This window comes from Microcebus murinus, chromosome 27 (assembly GCF_040939455.1).
Source record: "Microcebus murinus isolate Inina chromosome 27, M.murinus_Inina_mat1.0, whole genome shotgun sequence".
In the NCBI taxonomy this organism is placed as follows: Eukaryota; Metazoa; Chordata; class Mammalia; order Primates; family Cheirogaleidae; genus Microcebus; species Microcebus murinus.
This window is the reverse complement of record NC_134130.1, coordinates 9,794,191-9,808,195: the sequence shown is the minus strand read 5'-3', so window position 1 is coordinate 9,808,195 and position 14,005 is coordinate 9,794,191.

Genomic DNA, 14,005 nt, shown 5'->3' with positions numbered 1-14,005 from the left:
AAAAACTCTCAGCAAATATAGCAAAATGTTTATCTTTAGTCAGAAGTGTGACCTAACTCAACGGGATTCAGATTAGTGATCAGAGAGAATAGGGCTTCAGGCAGTTCTCATAAAATGCAGATTTTTAATGTTTCATTATTTTTTAAATAAACCTGAAAATTAAAGGAGTATAAATCAGAGGTTAAGTATGTAGACTTCAGAACCTAATAGACCTGGTTTTGAATCCTGGTTCTGTTTACCAGCTCTAGGTTGGGGGAAAGCGTCTCAATTGCTGTATGTCCTAGACCTTTCATTTGTGAGATGGGGCTGGTAATGCCTAATCCATGCATATTGCTGTAAAGTTTAAACAAGAAACATACATGCATACAAAATTACACGAAAAGTACATGTCTTGGTTCCTTGCGGTTGCTTTAAAGGAATACCTGAGGCTGGGTAAGGGCTCACAGTTCTGCAGGCTGTGCAGGAAGATGGCACCAGCATCTGCTTCCAGCGACAGCTTCAGGCTGCTTCCACCCAGGGCAGAAGGGAAGGGGGACTGGTATGTGCAGATCACATGGAGGGGGCAGGGAGGAGAGAGGAGGACGGTGCCAGGCTCTTTCTTTAACAACCAGCTCTGGGACACTCGCGGGAACTAACAGAGTAAGGACTCACTCATTACTGTGAAGAAGGCATCAAGCCATTCGTGAAGGATCTGCCCCCGTGACACAGACAGTCCATATATAGCAGTTAGTGTCGTCTGCTGCACAATTAATACTTGGTTTTTGTAAGTGAGGGAAAAGTCAAGCCATGTGATACAACAGTTTAGAGTAATTTTATTCTGTTTTCTGCTATTCAGAGCTTTTAGCAAATTCTTCTTTAGAAAGAAGGGATTTTTCAAATTCTCCACAATCACCCACCAAGTTCAGAGCAAGAATCACACTCAGTGTTTTGCTTTTCTTTGGGGTCCAATGTGAATCCTACACCAAATCCGATAGCTTACTTGTCTTTAAGTGTTATTTCAGATCTAAAACATATTACTTAAAATTTCCTGTTATTTTGGAGAGATTATTTGTGTATCAAACATCAAAACAGAGATCACTGTTCTGTCAAGTAATATCCTGAAATCCAAGCATTTAGCAAAGCAGAAATGCCAGAGGGAAAATAGGAATCCAAACATAGAGGGACTAACCCTTACCTTCCTTAGCCCCAGAATAAACAACCAAGCCCTGTAATTACAGGGCACTAAAGGGCACTAAATGCCTTACACAGTAAAAACAAAATAAGAGCACTGGGAACAAGCACGGCTGTCTGTGGGCCAGCAGCGTGCCTCCCTGCTCGCCACAAACCCTAAGCCAAGACCTGAGAACTCGGGTGACTTGGCAGAGGAAAGTATGTGACACACACTCATGGAAATCCCATCAACCAGGATGAACATGTGACTTGAAAACTCAGGCAAGGGTCTACTGCCCTTTTATTGTTTTTGCCTCTTGCCTCTCTTGCCCTGTATTGTCTCTATTGGTGGCAGTAAGAGGCTGGGAACATGCTAAGGAAAAGAAAGACTGCTACACCTGGCTTGTCACCGAGTCCTGTCACACCGCATAGGGGCAATGAGAACACCAGCAGAATTTGACTCACCCTTTTAAAAACCTTCCTTGGCCCAGTGCGGTGGCTCACGCCTGTAATCCTAGCACTCTGGGAGGCTGAGGCGGGTGGATCACTCAAGGTCAGAAGTTTAAAACCAGCCTGAGCAAGAGCGAGACCCATCTCTACTAAAAATAGAAAGAAATTAATTGGCTGACTAAAAATATATAGAAAAATTTAGCCCGGCATGGTAGCACATGCCTGTAGTCCCAGCTACTTGGGAGGCTGAGGCAGGAGGATTGCTCGAGCCCAGGAGTTTGAGGTTGCTGTGAGCTAGGCTGACACCACGGCACTCACTCTAGCCTGAGCAACAGAGTGAGACTCTGTCTCAAAAAAGAAAAACTTCCCTATAACCTTGGTCACTCCCATAATTGAATTTATGGATCTCAGGTTGGTTTGGTCTTTACTAGTTTTACTGAATATTTATATCAAACGGGTATTTGTTGTTGTTATTGCTGTTTTGCCAATTAGTTCAATGAAAACAGCCATATCCAACAGGCCAAGAACAACTATGCAGAGATATTTTTTTGTCATAAATGTATATATTTATACAATTTCTAACTGTAGAGTGCATTGTGGAGCCGCCTTTTAATGGATTTCTTCGCCTCTAAGTTGAATAGAGTTAAAAAAAGACTGATCAATCACAGAGAGTTATTATGAAGATGATAATCAGAAGTACAGGGCTTGAAGAAAGTCATTTAATTCAGTGACATTTCTATGCAAAAAAAATCTTGCAATTTATTAAAGAGAAAACTAACATTAATATACATATAATATACACATTGCATAATTTGTATATAAGTACACAAATACTTCTACAGTGCAAGTCTACTTTTAAGTAATGTTATTAGGAAAAACGAGTCATGGTCAAGGATTCTGTGATGTCGAAATAACCAAAATATTCCTTGAAACCAATGGATGGATTAGAGAAAGAGTTTAACAGAGATCGAGATGGTTCATTATTGTGTTGCCCTGTTTACTCATTTACACATCCTGGTATTTGCTATGCATATCAATCAATAAGTTAAATACATTAGTGGTCATGTCTATCAAAAGTTAGGCAAAGGGTCATTAAATGCACATATAAAATAACCCTTTACCCGCCTTTCGGTAGCTGCTTCCAGGCGTCCGCCATTGGCCCCGCCGCCCTCCGAGCATCTGGCGGTGTTGAGGGGCTCTGAACGGTGGGGAAAGTCGCTGAGTGTCGCTGAGGGAGGAGGGCAAAGGGGCGAGTGACCATCGGACTGACGCACAGAGCGCGTGGAAGGCAGACTATCGGCACACCGAAGGTCCTAGGAAAGAGCTTCCAGAGGCTTCGGCACCTTGCGGACTCTGTGGCCTGGCGCACACCTGACGGCGAGGCCGTCTAGTGCGCATGCGCGTGCCCGTGCGCGTGCGCAGCAAGGGTCTTCCCGCCCCTGCTCGCGAGACTCCAGTGGCCAGCGGCTCGAGGCTTCGCGTGGGCGTCTAGGTGGAGTGGGGCGTGCCGGGCGCTCCTCGCTCTGCCGGCGTCGCTGCTCCTCTCATCCGTGGTGAGGGCAGGACGGGGGTCCTGGGAAGAAAGAATGGCGAGGCGGGGTGGGGAAGGGTCGGGGGTAAATTGGTCTGAGCGCGAGAACTGGCGGGGGAGGAAATTGGGGGCGACTTAGTGGCGTTGAGGGGGCCTGGTGGCGACGGCCCTGGGGATCGAACCCCGAGGTGAGGTTTGGGAGCCCTTGAGAACGTGCGGACGGGCGGAGGCGCAAGGTGTAGGAAAGTTTCCTTCAGGTGAGGGGGGAGACGGGAGAAAACAAAATTAGAAAAAGAAAGAAAGAAAAAACCCTCTATACTAATCTTACTTTCATGAGAAAATTCAATTTGATGTTCAACATTTCAAAGCATTAACTTTTTCCAGAAAGGGAAACTACTTGATTGGAACAGAATATGCAGTGATTAACATTAAGGGCTAGACTCTAGCTGTTGGGGTTCAAATGCTAGGCTTCCTGACTTGCTACTGTGTGACCTTGGAGAAGTCGCTTACCTTCTCTGTGCCTACACCGCAGAATTAGATGAAACAAAGCATGTGGAAAGTATAATGCGTAGTATGGTCTTAACAAACAATTGTCATCATCATCAATAACAAACCCTGCCCACTGCATAGTGGCTAATCGACATACCAGTCAAGAGCAGGGCTTCGGGACCTAGTCCGAGCTTGCCATTGACAATGCCAATCCTCAATAACCACTTTCTTCCAGTGAGTATATGCTTCTGGGCATGATTCTAAAATTCTCTCAGGAGCTTGCTAATAGCTGACTGCTACACCCCTCCTCAACAAGAAAGGAATTTTCTAGAAATTAGTACATTCTTCTTCAAGTAACATGTACTTTTTTTCCTTAAAAGAGTAATGTATAAGAAAATGTGCACTGTTTCATAAAAGAGGTAGAGAAAATATATAGAAATCGTAATCTCATTGATTCATTTTACATTTATTGACTATCTACTATGTGTAACGGGTAATTTTGCTAGGTGTTAGAGATAAAATACAAAGATGAATTCAATACAGTACCTATCACCAGGCAATAGAGACGGTTATCAAACACATATATCAGATACCAAATTCCCCATCAGAAGTATGAATGAAGTGCCATGAAAACAGAGAAGAAAGAAAAAATTTAACAAAATATAGGAAAATGGAGAATTTCTTTGGTTTTTAGGAAGACTTATGTAGGACTACTTATAGGGGCACAGGGACACGAAAGGGTGAGTTTCTCACCACCCTTGGCTATACTTCCTTGCATCCTTGTCCTCTCCTCAACAACCACGATTTTTGTATAGGAGATATAGTAAATATCACAGGCAGCCATTAGAACAACAACCACAACAACAAAAAACACAAAAGTCAGCATTTACATTACAAAGTGAAGGACTTTTGTGGGGTGATTATATACCCAGGACCAGAGCATGAACTAGAAAAGCCACTGTCACCCCATGTGCCTCAACGCCCACTGCTTGCCTACATGAATGAATGTGGTCCCAAATTATAAGACCATTCTGGCTACCGGTACACTAGGAATAACTCCAGGATAATTAAAGCAAAAACTAAATAGACCAAGTTTATGTGATGCTATTAACCAGTTTTTCCTTTATTTTCTGGTCTGCTTCACTGTAGGCAAACTCCAACTCAAGGAGGAAGAGCAGCAAATGTTTGCACAGTGTGTCTACCCGACTGCCAGCCACAGGCGTGTTTGTAAGCCCCATGGGAGCCCAATGATGCAAGTGTTTCTTCAGAAAGAGAAACCTAGCAAAATAGAAGTTGTCCTAGTTTCTTAGCTACTCCCCACTTCCTCTCCCTTAATTTCTCTCCCTTTCTGTATATCTCATTTATAAATTTTCTCCAGTGGTTATTTTTCAGATATATTTTCTAAAGCCTCAGAACATATCTATTGTCTTCTCATTCAGAGTAACCTCAGGAAAAGCACCATGCCTGGAGGGAGCATGGTCCACTGAAGCCAAGCAGTAACTTAGAAAGGCTGGCTCTAGAATAAAATAAATCTAGAATTTTATTAATGCACCATGTGTAGCAGAGCAAAATGATTAACTTCTAAAAGACACTGAATTTGGAAAACAAAGAAAAGCAGAAGGGATCAACTGTTATAGTTTATGATATTATCACAATTAATTACTATCATATGAAAGTCAAAATTACTCTCAGAGAATAATAACAGTGGCAATCAGTAACAGATGAGATTTTACAATGACCTTAAAATCAAATACAATTTTCCATTCTTCTCAGAAACATTTAAATGTATGCAATAAGATTTTTTTAAAAGCAACAAGTGAATGAAGGAGAATCTAATTTCCAAAATATTTATTTTGAAGAACTACAATTTCTGAAACTGATCTGGTAAGACTGGATCTTTTAGTTCTCTCAGTAAAATAAAATGATCTGACAACTCCTCACTTGAAATTCAGGCTTGGCGTTGACTTTAATGCTAATAGTAAATGTTCACCTTAGTTTGTACTTTTCTATATTTCAATAAAAACCCATTTCAAGAAATGTCACATTTCATCCCGTGCCTCTTCTACCCTGCAAAGGCAGTGAGGGTGACTATTTGTGGAAGTAGGAAGATGGCTTACTGGAAAAAACTCTGGACAGGTTTAGATTCTTGTCCCAGCTTTACCACACAAACTCAAATAAGTAATTTAATTTTATTGAACCTCATTTGAAAATGTGAACAAGAGTATTTTTCTCTTCTTATAACATTATCCGATCAAAGGAGATAAAATATAAAGTGCTTTAAAAAAATATAATACTTACCCTAAGCAAAAAGAACAAATCTCGAGGCATCCTATTACCCAACTTCAAATTATACTACGAGGCTATAGTAACCAAAATAGCACAGTCCTGGTATAAAAGTAGATACACAGACCATTGGAGCAGAATAAAGAACCCAGAAATAAAGCCTACAACCAAATACTTACAACCAACTGATCTTTGACAAAGCAAACAAAAACATACACTGTGGAAAGTGTATCCTGTTCAATAAATGATGCTGAGAAAATTGGATGGCCACAAGCAGAAGATTAAAACTGGATCCCTATTTCTCATTATTCATATTTAACTCAAGATGGATTAAAGAATTAAATGTAAAACCTGAAACATAAAAATTCTAAAAGAAAATCTAGGAAAAACTCTTCTGGACATTGGCCTGGGCAAAGAATGTATGACTAAGACCCCAAAAACAAATGCAACAAAACCAAAAATAAATAAATGAGAGTTAATTAAACTACAAAGCTTCTACACAGCAAAAGAAGTAATCAACAGAGTAAGTAGATATCTATGGAGTGAGAGAAAGTATTCACATACTATGCATCCAACAAAGGACTAATATACAGAATCTACAAGGCACTCAAAGCAACCAGCAAGAAAAAATACCAACTAATTCCATTAAAAAAGTGGGCAAACAACATGAACACTCGTCAAAAGCAGTCATACAAGTGGTCAACAAACATGAAATAATGCTCAACATCACTAATCAGGGAAGTGCAATTTACAACCACAATGAGATACTACCTTACCCCTGTCAGAATGGCCATTATCAAAAAGTAAAAAAACAACAGATGTTGGTGCAAATGCAGAGAAAAAGGAATGCTTACACACTGTTGGCGAGAGTGTAAATTAGTACAACCTCTGTAGAAATAGTATAGAGATTCCTCAGAGAACCAAAGTAGATCTACCATTCAATCCTGCAGTCCCACTACTGGTTAGCTACCCAAAGGAAAAGAAGTCGTTATGTCAAAAAGATAACTGCATTTGTATGTTTTTCACAGCACAATTTGTAATTGCAAAGATACAAAGTCAACCTAGGTGCCCATCAGCCAATGAGTGGATAAATAAAATTTGGTATATATACAAGACTCTTCAGGATCTGACACCTGCTTGTTCACTCCGATTAAACTTCCAGTGCTGCTCCCTTTGCCTGGAATAGCTCTTCTCTGGGATTCCTACAAACCCTGCAAGCATCAAGAAGACATCCCTGTCTCCTGAAGTTGTGTTTAGATGCTACTTCTGACTTGTTTCCAGTTATTTTTCAACATACCTCTATTTTAACAATTACCTTATTGCTATATGGTTCTTTTTTCATATATCTACTCATTAGGGTTCTAGGGGGAAAACATATGTTTTTTAAATTATAAACATTCTCATTATTACAGATACTTTAGAAAATTCATTAATGTCTAATAAAGAAAAGCAAAATTACTTGTATTTCTTCCAGAAGGGGGATACCACTATTTTAAAAATATTTCTTACACACACACGTGCATGCACACACACACACACATATATATATATGTTAACTTACTTTTATTTGTCCTAAAACATTCATGATTTGTTTTTTTTTTTCCTAGCAGCTAGCATAGGGCCCACCAAATACAAAATATCAAGAAGTATTTGTCGAATTAATGAATAATTCCAAATCTGTCCCCTTTTTCTCCATTTCCCCAACTATTGTCTTAAAATCATTCTTCTGAGCGACGCCAGTAATCTCCAGTTGTTCTTGCTGCCTTTAGTTTCTTCTCCCTTGAATTCGTTCTTTGCATTGCTGCATAGTTATATAAAATGAAAATCTTGCCACATTATTATATTTATGAATCCTTGATGGTATTTACTGCCTATGAAATAAAAATATAATTCCTTATCATTCAAGACTTTTCACAATTTAGTCCTAACCTATTTTTCAGAGCCATGTTCTGTGATTCCTGCCTCCATTCCATGCTATATCAGGAGTCTGTCTAGATACGTTAGACCACATGCAGCTCTCAAAAACGACATGGAGCATCGCTCCCGCACCTCCGTTCATGCCATTCCTTCTGAGGGAACTATCCTGCCCCAGTCTTCCTCATCAGCCTATTATTTGGTTCATTCTTCAAGGACAAACTAAAAAAACAAAACAAAACAAAACAAAAAAACCTGTGAAGTTCTTCAAATCCTGCCCCCATATTCCAGCCAAATTATTTGCGCTCTCTAGTGTTTGCAAAGAAGTAGTGCCCAAAGTCAAAACTAGTTTTGTAGAACTGCCGATTCCCTCACCCCAAAGTCTCTGAGGTCCGGGTTCAGTAAGACAAAGTGGGGACAGGAATCGGCTTTTTGAAAAACACAGTACCTCCCAACCTAAACAATTCCCCTTTGTGCCAGACTGGAGTCTGCGTTGCTGAGCTCTAAATATTCTCCTTAAAGCATGATTTAGAGTCATGATAGAAACAAGTAGAGTGTGTCAGGACCCACGCTCTCAGGTATTCGTGAAGCCAATCATTGTTTTTCCTAGGTTCTGTGGATGTGCGTCCTTGGGAAGTGAAATCAGGCTCTCTTCAGGCTGTTCAAAATAGCAGGGAAATGGATTGAAATGCATACTATTAAACATAAACAACAAAAAAGAAAAGGACATGAGGTCACTTAAGCTGATCTCTGAATTTCCTTTATAATATTGTACTCATGGAAAAGAAGTGAGGAGATGAAGAAACACAATGAAAATAGTTATGAGCAAATAAACTTTGTATCCAAAGAGCCATAAAAGGCCTTGGCTAGTTCAAATCATCCAAATAATTTTCCTAGAATGGCATTACTTGGCTCTAAACAAGTCACTTTGAATCAAATTCTTGAAATTTTTGTCATTCACAAAGATACGCAATTCCCTTTTGAAGATTTCAGTTCAAAGCAACTTTATGTAAAACCTGCCTTCCTTCCCTCTTGAATACAATATGTGCATTCAATGAATAAAAGCCCAGAGAAGAAAAGGGCATTAATAGTTAATCTTTAAAATCAAGAGCTCTAGAGGCAAAAGGACTGTTAAAAGATTTTCTTTTTAACATTTTTCACAGCAAAGTACACATGGAAAATGATATTTGTATGGTATATTGGGGTGAAGACATGAGAGTTGCTAGAGACTCAAAGCAACTGGCAAGGCCTTGAACTGCCCCAGACAATACTTGGGGGTGGAAGAGATAAATCCTAGAACATCTGGAACTACAGTTCCGGAAGATATACTAGATAAACCAATGCAATTACAGATGAGAAAAATTAAGCCCCATAGGGTGTCTTGACACAACAGAGGTTAATGAGGTCACTGGGTAGAAGAGCTAGCACTGGGTTTTCTCAGGCCTCATGACAGGGATTCCAATCTGTTTGCCATTCAGAATTAATCAATTCTGCTTGTTGCTGGAGTCATGTTTCATTGAAGCACCCAGCATTTGTACTAGACTGAAAAAATATGACCTCTCCCACAAATATCTGTACCATTTTTCAACTGTATTGCAAAGCAACTTGAAAAAATAAGAGAAATTCATTGATAATTCTCTTAATTCATTGAAAAAAAATGCTACATAAAATATTAAAAACTCTTTTAAAATGAATGGAAGAGGCTGTCAGTCATAAGGCAAGAATATGAATAAAATATATTTTATCCATAAAATATATGGCTAAGTGAGAACTGAAATAATAAGAACTGAAGCATTGAGTTCCCTGGGAGTAACCACACACTCAGGCTGCCTGGAACGCTGTGTCCTCACCAATCAGAGAGCTCCCTTAGTGACCATCCAGCACAGAAGCCGTGCTCAGGAAAAGGGCACACAGGAAAGGAGTTCACTAGAAATAAGCAAACAATTCCCCACGAAGGAAGCAGCCAGCAAAATTGTCTGACAGAGACTTGAGTATGGACGAAGAAAGCTCTCCTGAGAATCTGCGACCACTGAAAGATCCAGACATGGATTTAGGATCAAAATTTGCACTATTTACAGGAAAATCATAAGCTGAATTTTTTTCTTTTAATTTCTGGATATATTTTAAACTGGACCCAGGCCTGTAATGTTTCCCAGATAAGTGGCAGAAAGAAACACAAATCTTCCCTGGAGGAATGAATGCACAACCTGGGCATTAGAAAAGTGTAAAGGATTGTGTTTTATTGTGAATATAATTTCAGAATAAACAAAAAATCACAACGAAACTAAGCCACGGTTAGCAAGTGTCACAGAAACGTGGATAGGGGAAATGTACAAATGTAGGAAATATACTGGAAAACTTTTTAGATGAAGTATATTGATATGTTTAAGAAAAAATGTTTTTGTAAAAAGGAGGATGGTAAAAATATGACCAGTCAGCAAGATATTAGGCAAAATTTGGGAGAAAATTATAATAATTAAAGCATAATAAGTAAAAGCAAAAGTTCAATGTAAAGCTTAAATATAATAACAGATAAATAAAATGGAGGAGAGAAAAGTAAAATGGAATATTTGTATGTAAAAGAAGAAATTATACAGAATAAAGCAATAGAGCGAAAAAGATGGAAAATATTTTTAAAAGAGTTGAAGACACAAGGAGAACAGTGAGAAAGTTTGAAATATATATCATCAAAGTTTCAGAAGAAGAACCAGGCAAATTTAATCAAAAGAAAGTAATATAGCCATAATTAATAACAGACAAAATTATCTTTTAAAGGAAAAAATAGGGAAGGGAACTCTATAAAAATAATAGAATTTAATCAAAAGGATATTACATTTGTAAATTTATATTGTTTAATATCATAGTCTCAAAATAAGTATCATATAATGAAAAGAACTACAAAGAGAAATTAACAAATCCACCAACTCTGTAGGAAATTAAATTGGACATTACTTCATACCCCACACAAAATTAATTTCAGATGGAGTAAAGTCTTAAATGCAAAAAGCAAAATTTTGTAAACTTTAGAAGAAAATAAAATAGGGTATATTTATGACGTCAGGTTAGAAAAGACAGAAAAGCACCAACCCTAAAGTAAAAGAATTGATGTATTCAAATACATAAAAGGTTAAATTTTTGTTTAACCCAGAGATTAAAAAAGAAAAAAGATTTTAGTTAAAAAAGCAAACCAGAAACTGAAAGAGGATATGTGCCACACAAATAACTAACAAAGGCTTAATAACCAGACTATTTAACACTTCCTAAAAGTCAATATGAAAAACACAAACTCAATTAAATAAAAATAGACAACAATAGGAACAGATATATCTTAGAAGAGAAAACATGAATGGATGTCTAGTAAACATTGGAAAAGAGTATGACCTCACTGTGGTAACCAGAGAGATACAAATGAAACCTCAAGATAGTAGTTTACACTCACTTGATTGGTAACAGTGCTAAAGTCTAACCTACTCTGCTAGTGAGACAATAAGTTGGTGCAATCACTACCACCTATGAATTTAACTCCTAAATTTATTCCATAGAGAAGCTCTCACACAAGTACCCAGGAGACATGTTCAGGAGTGTTGTTGGTAGCATCATTGCTTTCAATGGGAGAAGCCAAGTATCAATCAATAAGAAATTGGGTTGTAAAGTATGATACAGTATATTCATATGATGGAGTGCTAAACTGTAGTGGAAATGAGTAAATTAGACCTACACTTTAAATGGATGAGTCTTAAAAACTTTTTTCAGTGGAAAAAAAAGTTGCTAAGAATACATATAATCTGTTAATACTGTAATTTTCGAAAGTTCAACAATAATCAGTCAAACTACTTAGTTTAGCAATACATACACATTCATTATAAAAATCCATAAAGACGATGCAGGGAATAGCAAGTGGTGATGAAATTGTGAAAGGCATTTTCCACAGCTTGTTGAGTATTTTTCCTTGCAAGAAGTGGTGGAAAGCCTAGAAGAAGTGGTAGTCAATTGGTGCAAGGTCTGGTGAATACGGTGGATGATAGAGAGTATACAAATCCAGTCTCTGTAGTTTGAGCAGCATTGTTTGTGTGACATGTGCTTGAGTGTTGTCTTGCAAAAGGATTAGCCTGTCTCTATTGACCAATCTCAGCTGCTTAATCACAGGCATCCTCTTCATTTTGTCCAACTGGTTGCAGTAGACATTGCTATAATCAATTGACCAGGTTTCATGAAGCTGTAGTGGATAACACCAGTGCTGGACCACCAAACAGACACCATTAGCTTTTTTGATGAATATTCAGATTTAGACTGTGTTTCAGCACTTTATCTTTATCCAACCATTGTGCCAAATGCTTGTGATTATCAAAAAAAATTCATTTTTCATCACATGTAACAATTTGGTGTAGAAATGGTTCACATTTATGTCTTGTCAACAAAGAAAGGCAAGACAATTGACGTTTGTTTGATTCATGTAGTATCCATCTACCCAGCTTCTTTACCTTGCTGATTTGTTTAAAATGGCCCAATACTGTTGGAATAGTAATGTCAAACCTTGCTGCTAATTCATGTGTAGATTGAGATGAATTCACTTCCACTACAGCTTTCAGCTCATCATTATACATCTTGGTCTCAGATTGCCCACGTGGTTCATTTTCAAGATTAAAATCATCAGAACGGAACTCCTCAAACCATCGATGTACTGTGCGTTCATTAGCCACATCCTTCCAAACGCTCCATTGAGATTTCGAGCTGTCTGTGTGGCGTTGGTTCCATTACAGAACTCTTATTTGAAAGAATTTTTGACTTATTCATGATTTCACAAAAATTGCTCTAAAAAAATTTGAAAGCTAATCACAAGCCAAACCATGCGTTAGAAAGACTGAGAATGTACCTTCACAATAAAAATAAATAAGTGTCAATGTGAAATGTCAGACATATAAACTGTCAAACTATTTATACTTAAGGAAATTGGACATGTCATACTTAATAACCTAATATTAATATTAATGAGGAATTAATATTTCCCATTAAATTTAAAACTCCTTGAAAGCAGACGTATCTCTTACTCCTACTGGAATGCCTGTTGCCTTATGCACTCTGTGTGGGCAGTTAGTATTTGCTATAAATATACTTTAGGAATGAATATACTTTAGGAATGAAGCCATTAGTAAAAGAAAGCGAAAGACCTGAATAACCAATTAGCTGATTCTGGGGCAGATTCTAATTACTGTGTGCAGAAAATTTATGAATAAGCCGGGGACTTCTAGAGCCATCCTGAAAACATAAGAGCTAAGTATAAAACCCATAGTAGCATCTCTCCATTCCTCTGGACAAAAATTCATTACATACTCTGTGCCAGACACTATACATGCTGGTCATAGAAAATAAATAAAATCCAATCATTGATCTCTTGAAAATCAGGGGTACAGATTATGTTTTACAAAGGACTGAAGATTAGTTATCTCATAATTACAATATCCTGTAAGTGGAACTATTGTAAAGAAAGTATAGGCACCATCAACTACTAACCTTTAATCTCCAAACACATTCAAGTTTCCACTTCCAAAACACACACACACACACACACACACACACACACACACACTCTCACACACACTTGTGCAACTTGCTTTCTTTTCTGGAGACTGGACTCCTTCTCTCCTCCAATTCACAGCCAGTCCTTTCAAAGACATAATTTCCATTTGCTGCATACACTTCCTATCCACTCATTCTTGTCTTAAATCCCTTCCATTTGGATTCTGTTACTACCACATTACAGAGGTGTCTCTAAATGCTGCCAGTGACTTACTTCTTGCCAAATCAAATGACCTTTTCTTATGTGTCATTCTCTGTGGCCTTTGTGTAGACCTTTGCAATGCCTTAAATATCTCTTTTACCTTGAACTTTGCTCTCCTATTTCTGTTCCAGTTTCACCAACTTTTTCTTATTCATTCATTGATTTATTCAACAAACATTAGACGCTGAATCTTTTATTCATAAAACACAGCATACTTTAATAAGAAAAAGTAGGTGGGCTTGGATTCTGGCAAAATATATGGGAAAACAAAAGATTATTAGAAATTTGGATAGCAGGCATAAAATTAGAATAAGGAGAATTATTTATACAACTTAGATTTTGTTAATGACATCAGGTTCTAATTCACTGATAAATCACCCCCAACTAGGTAGAGGCTTATTAAATATACC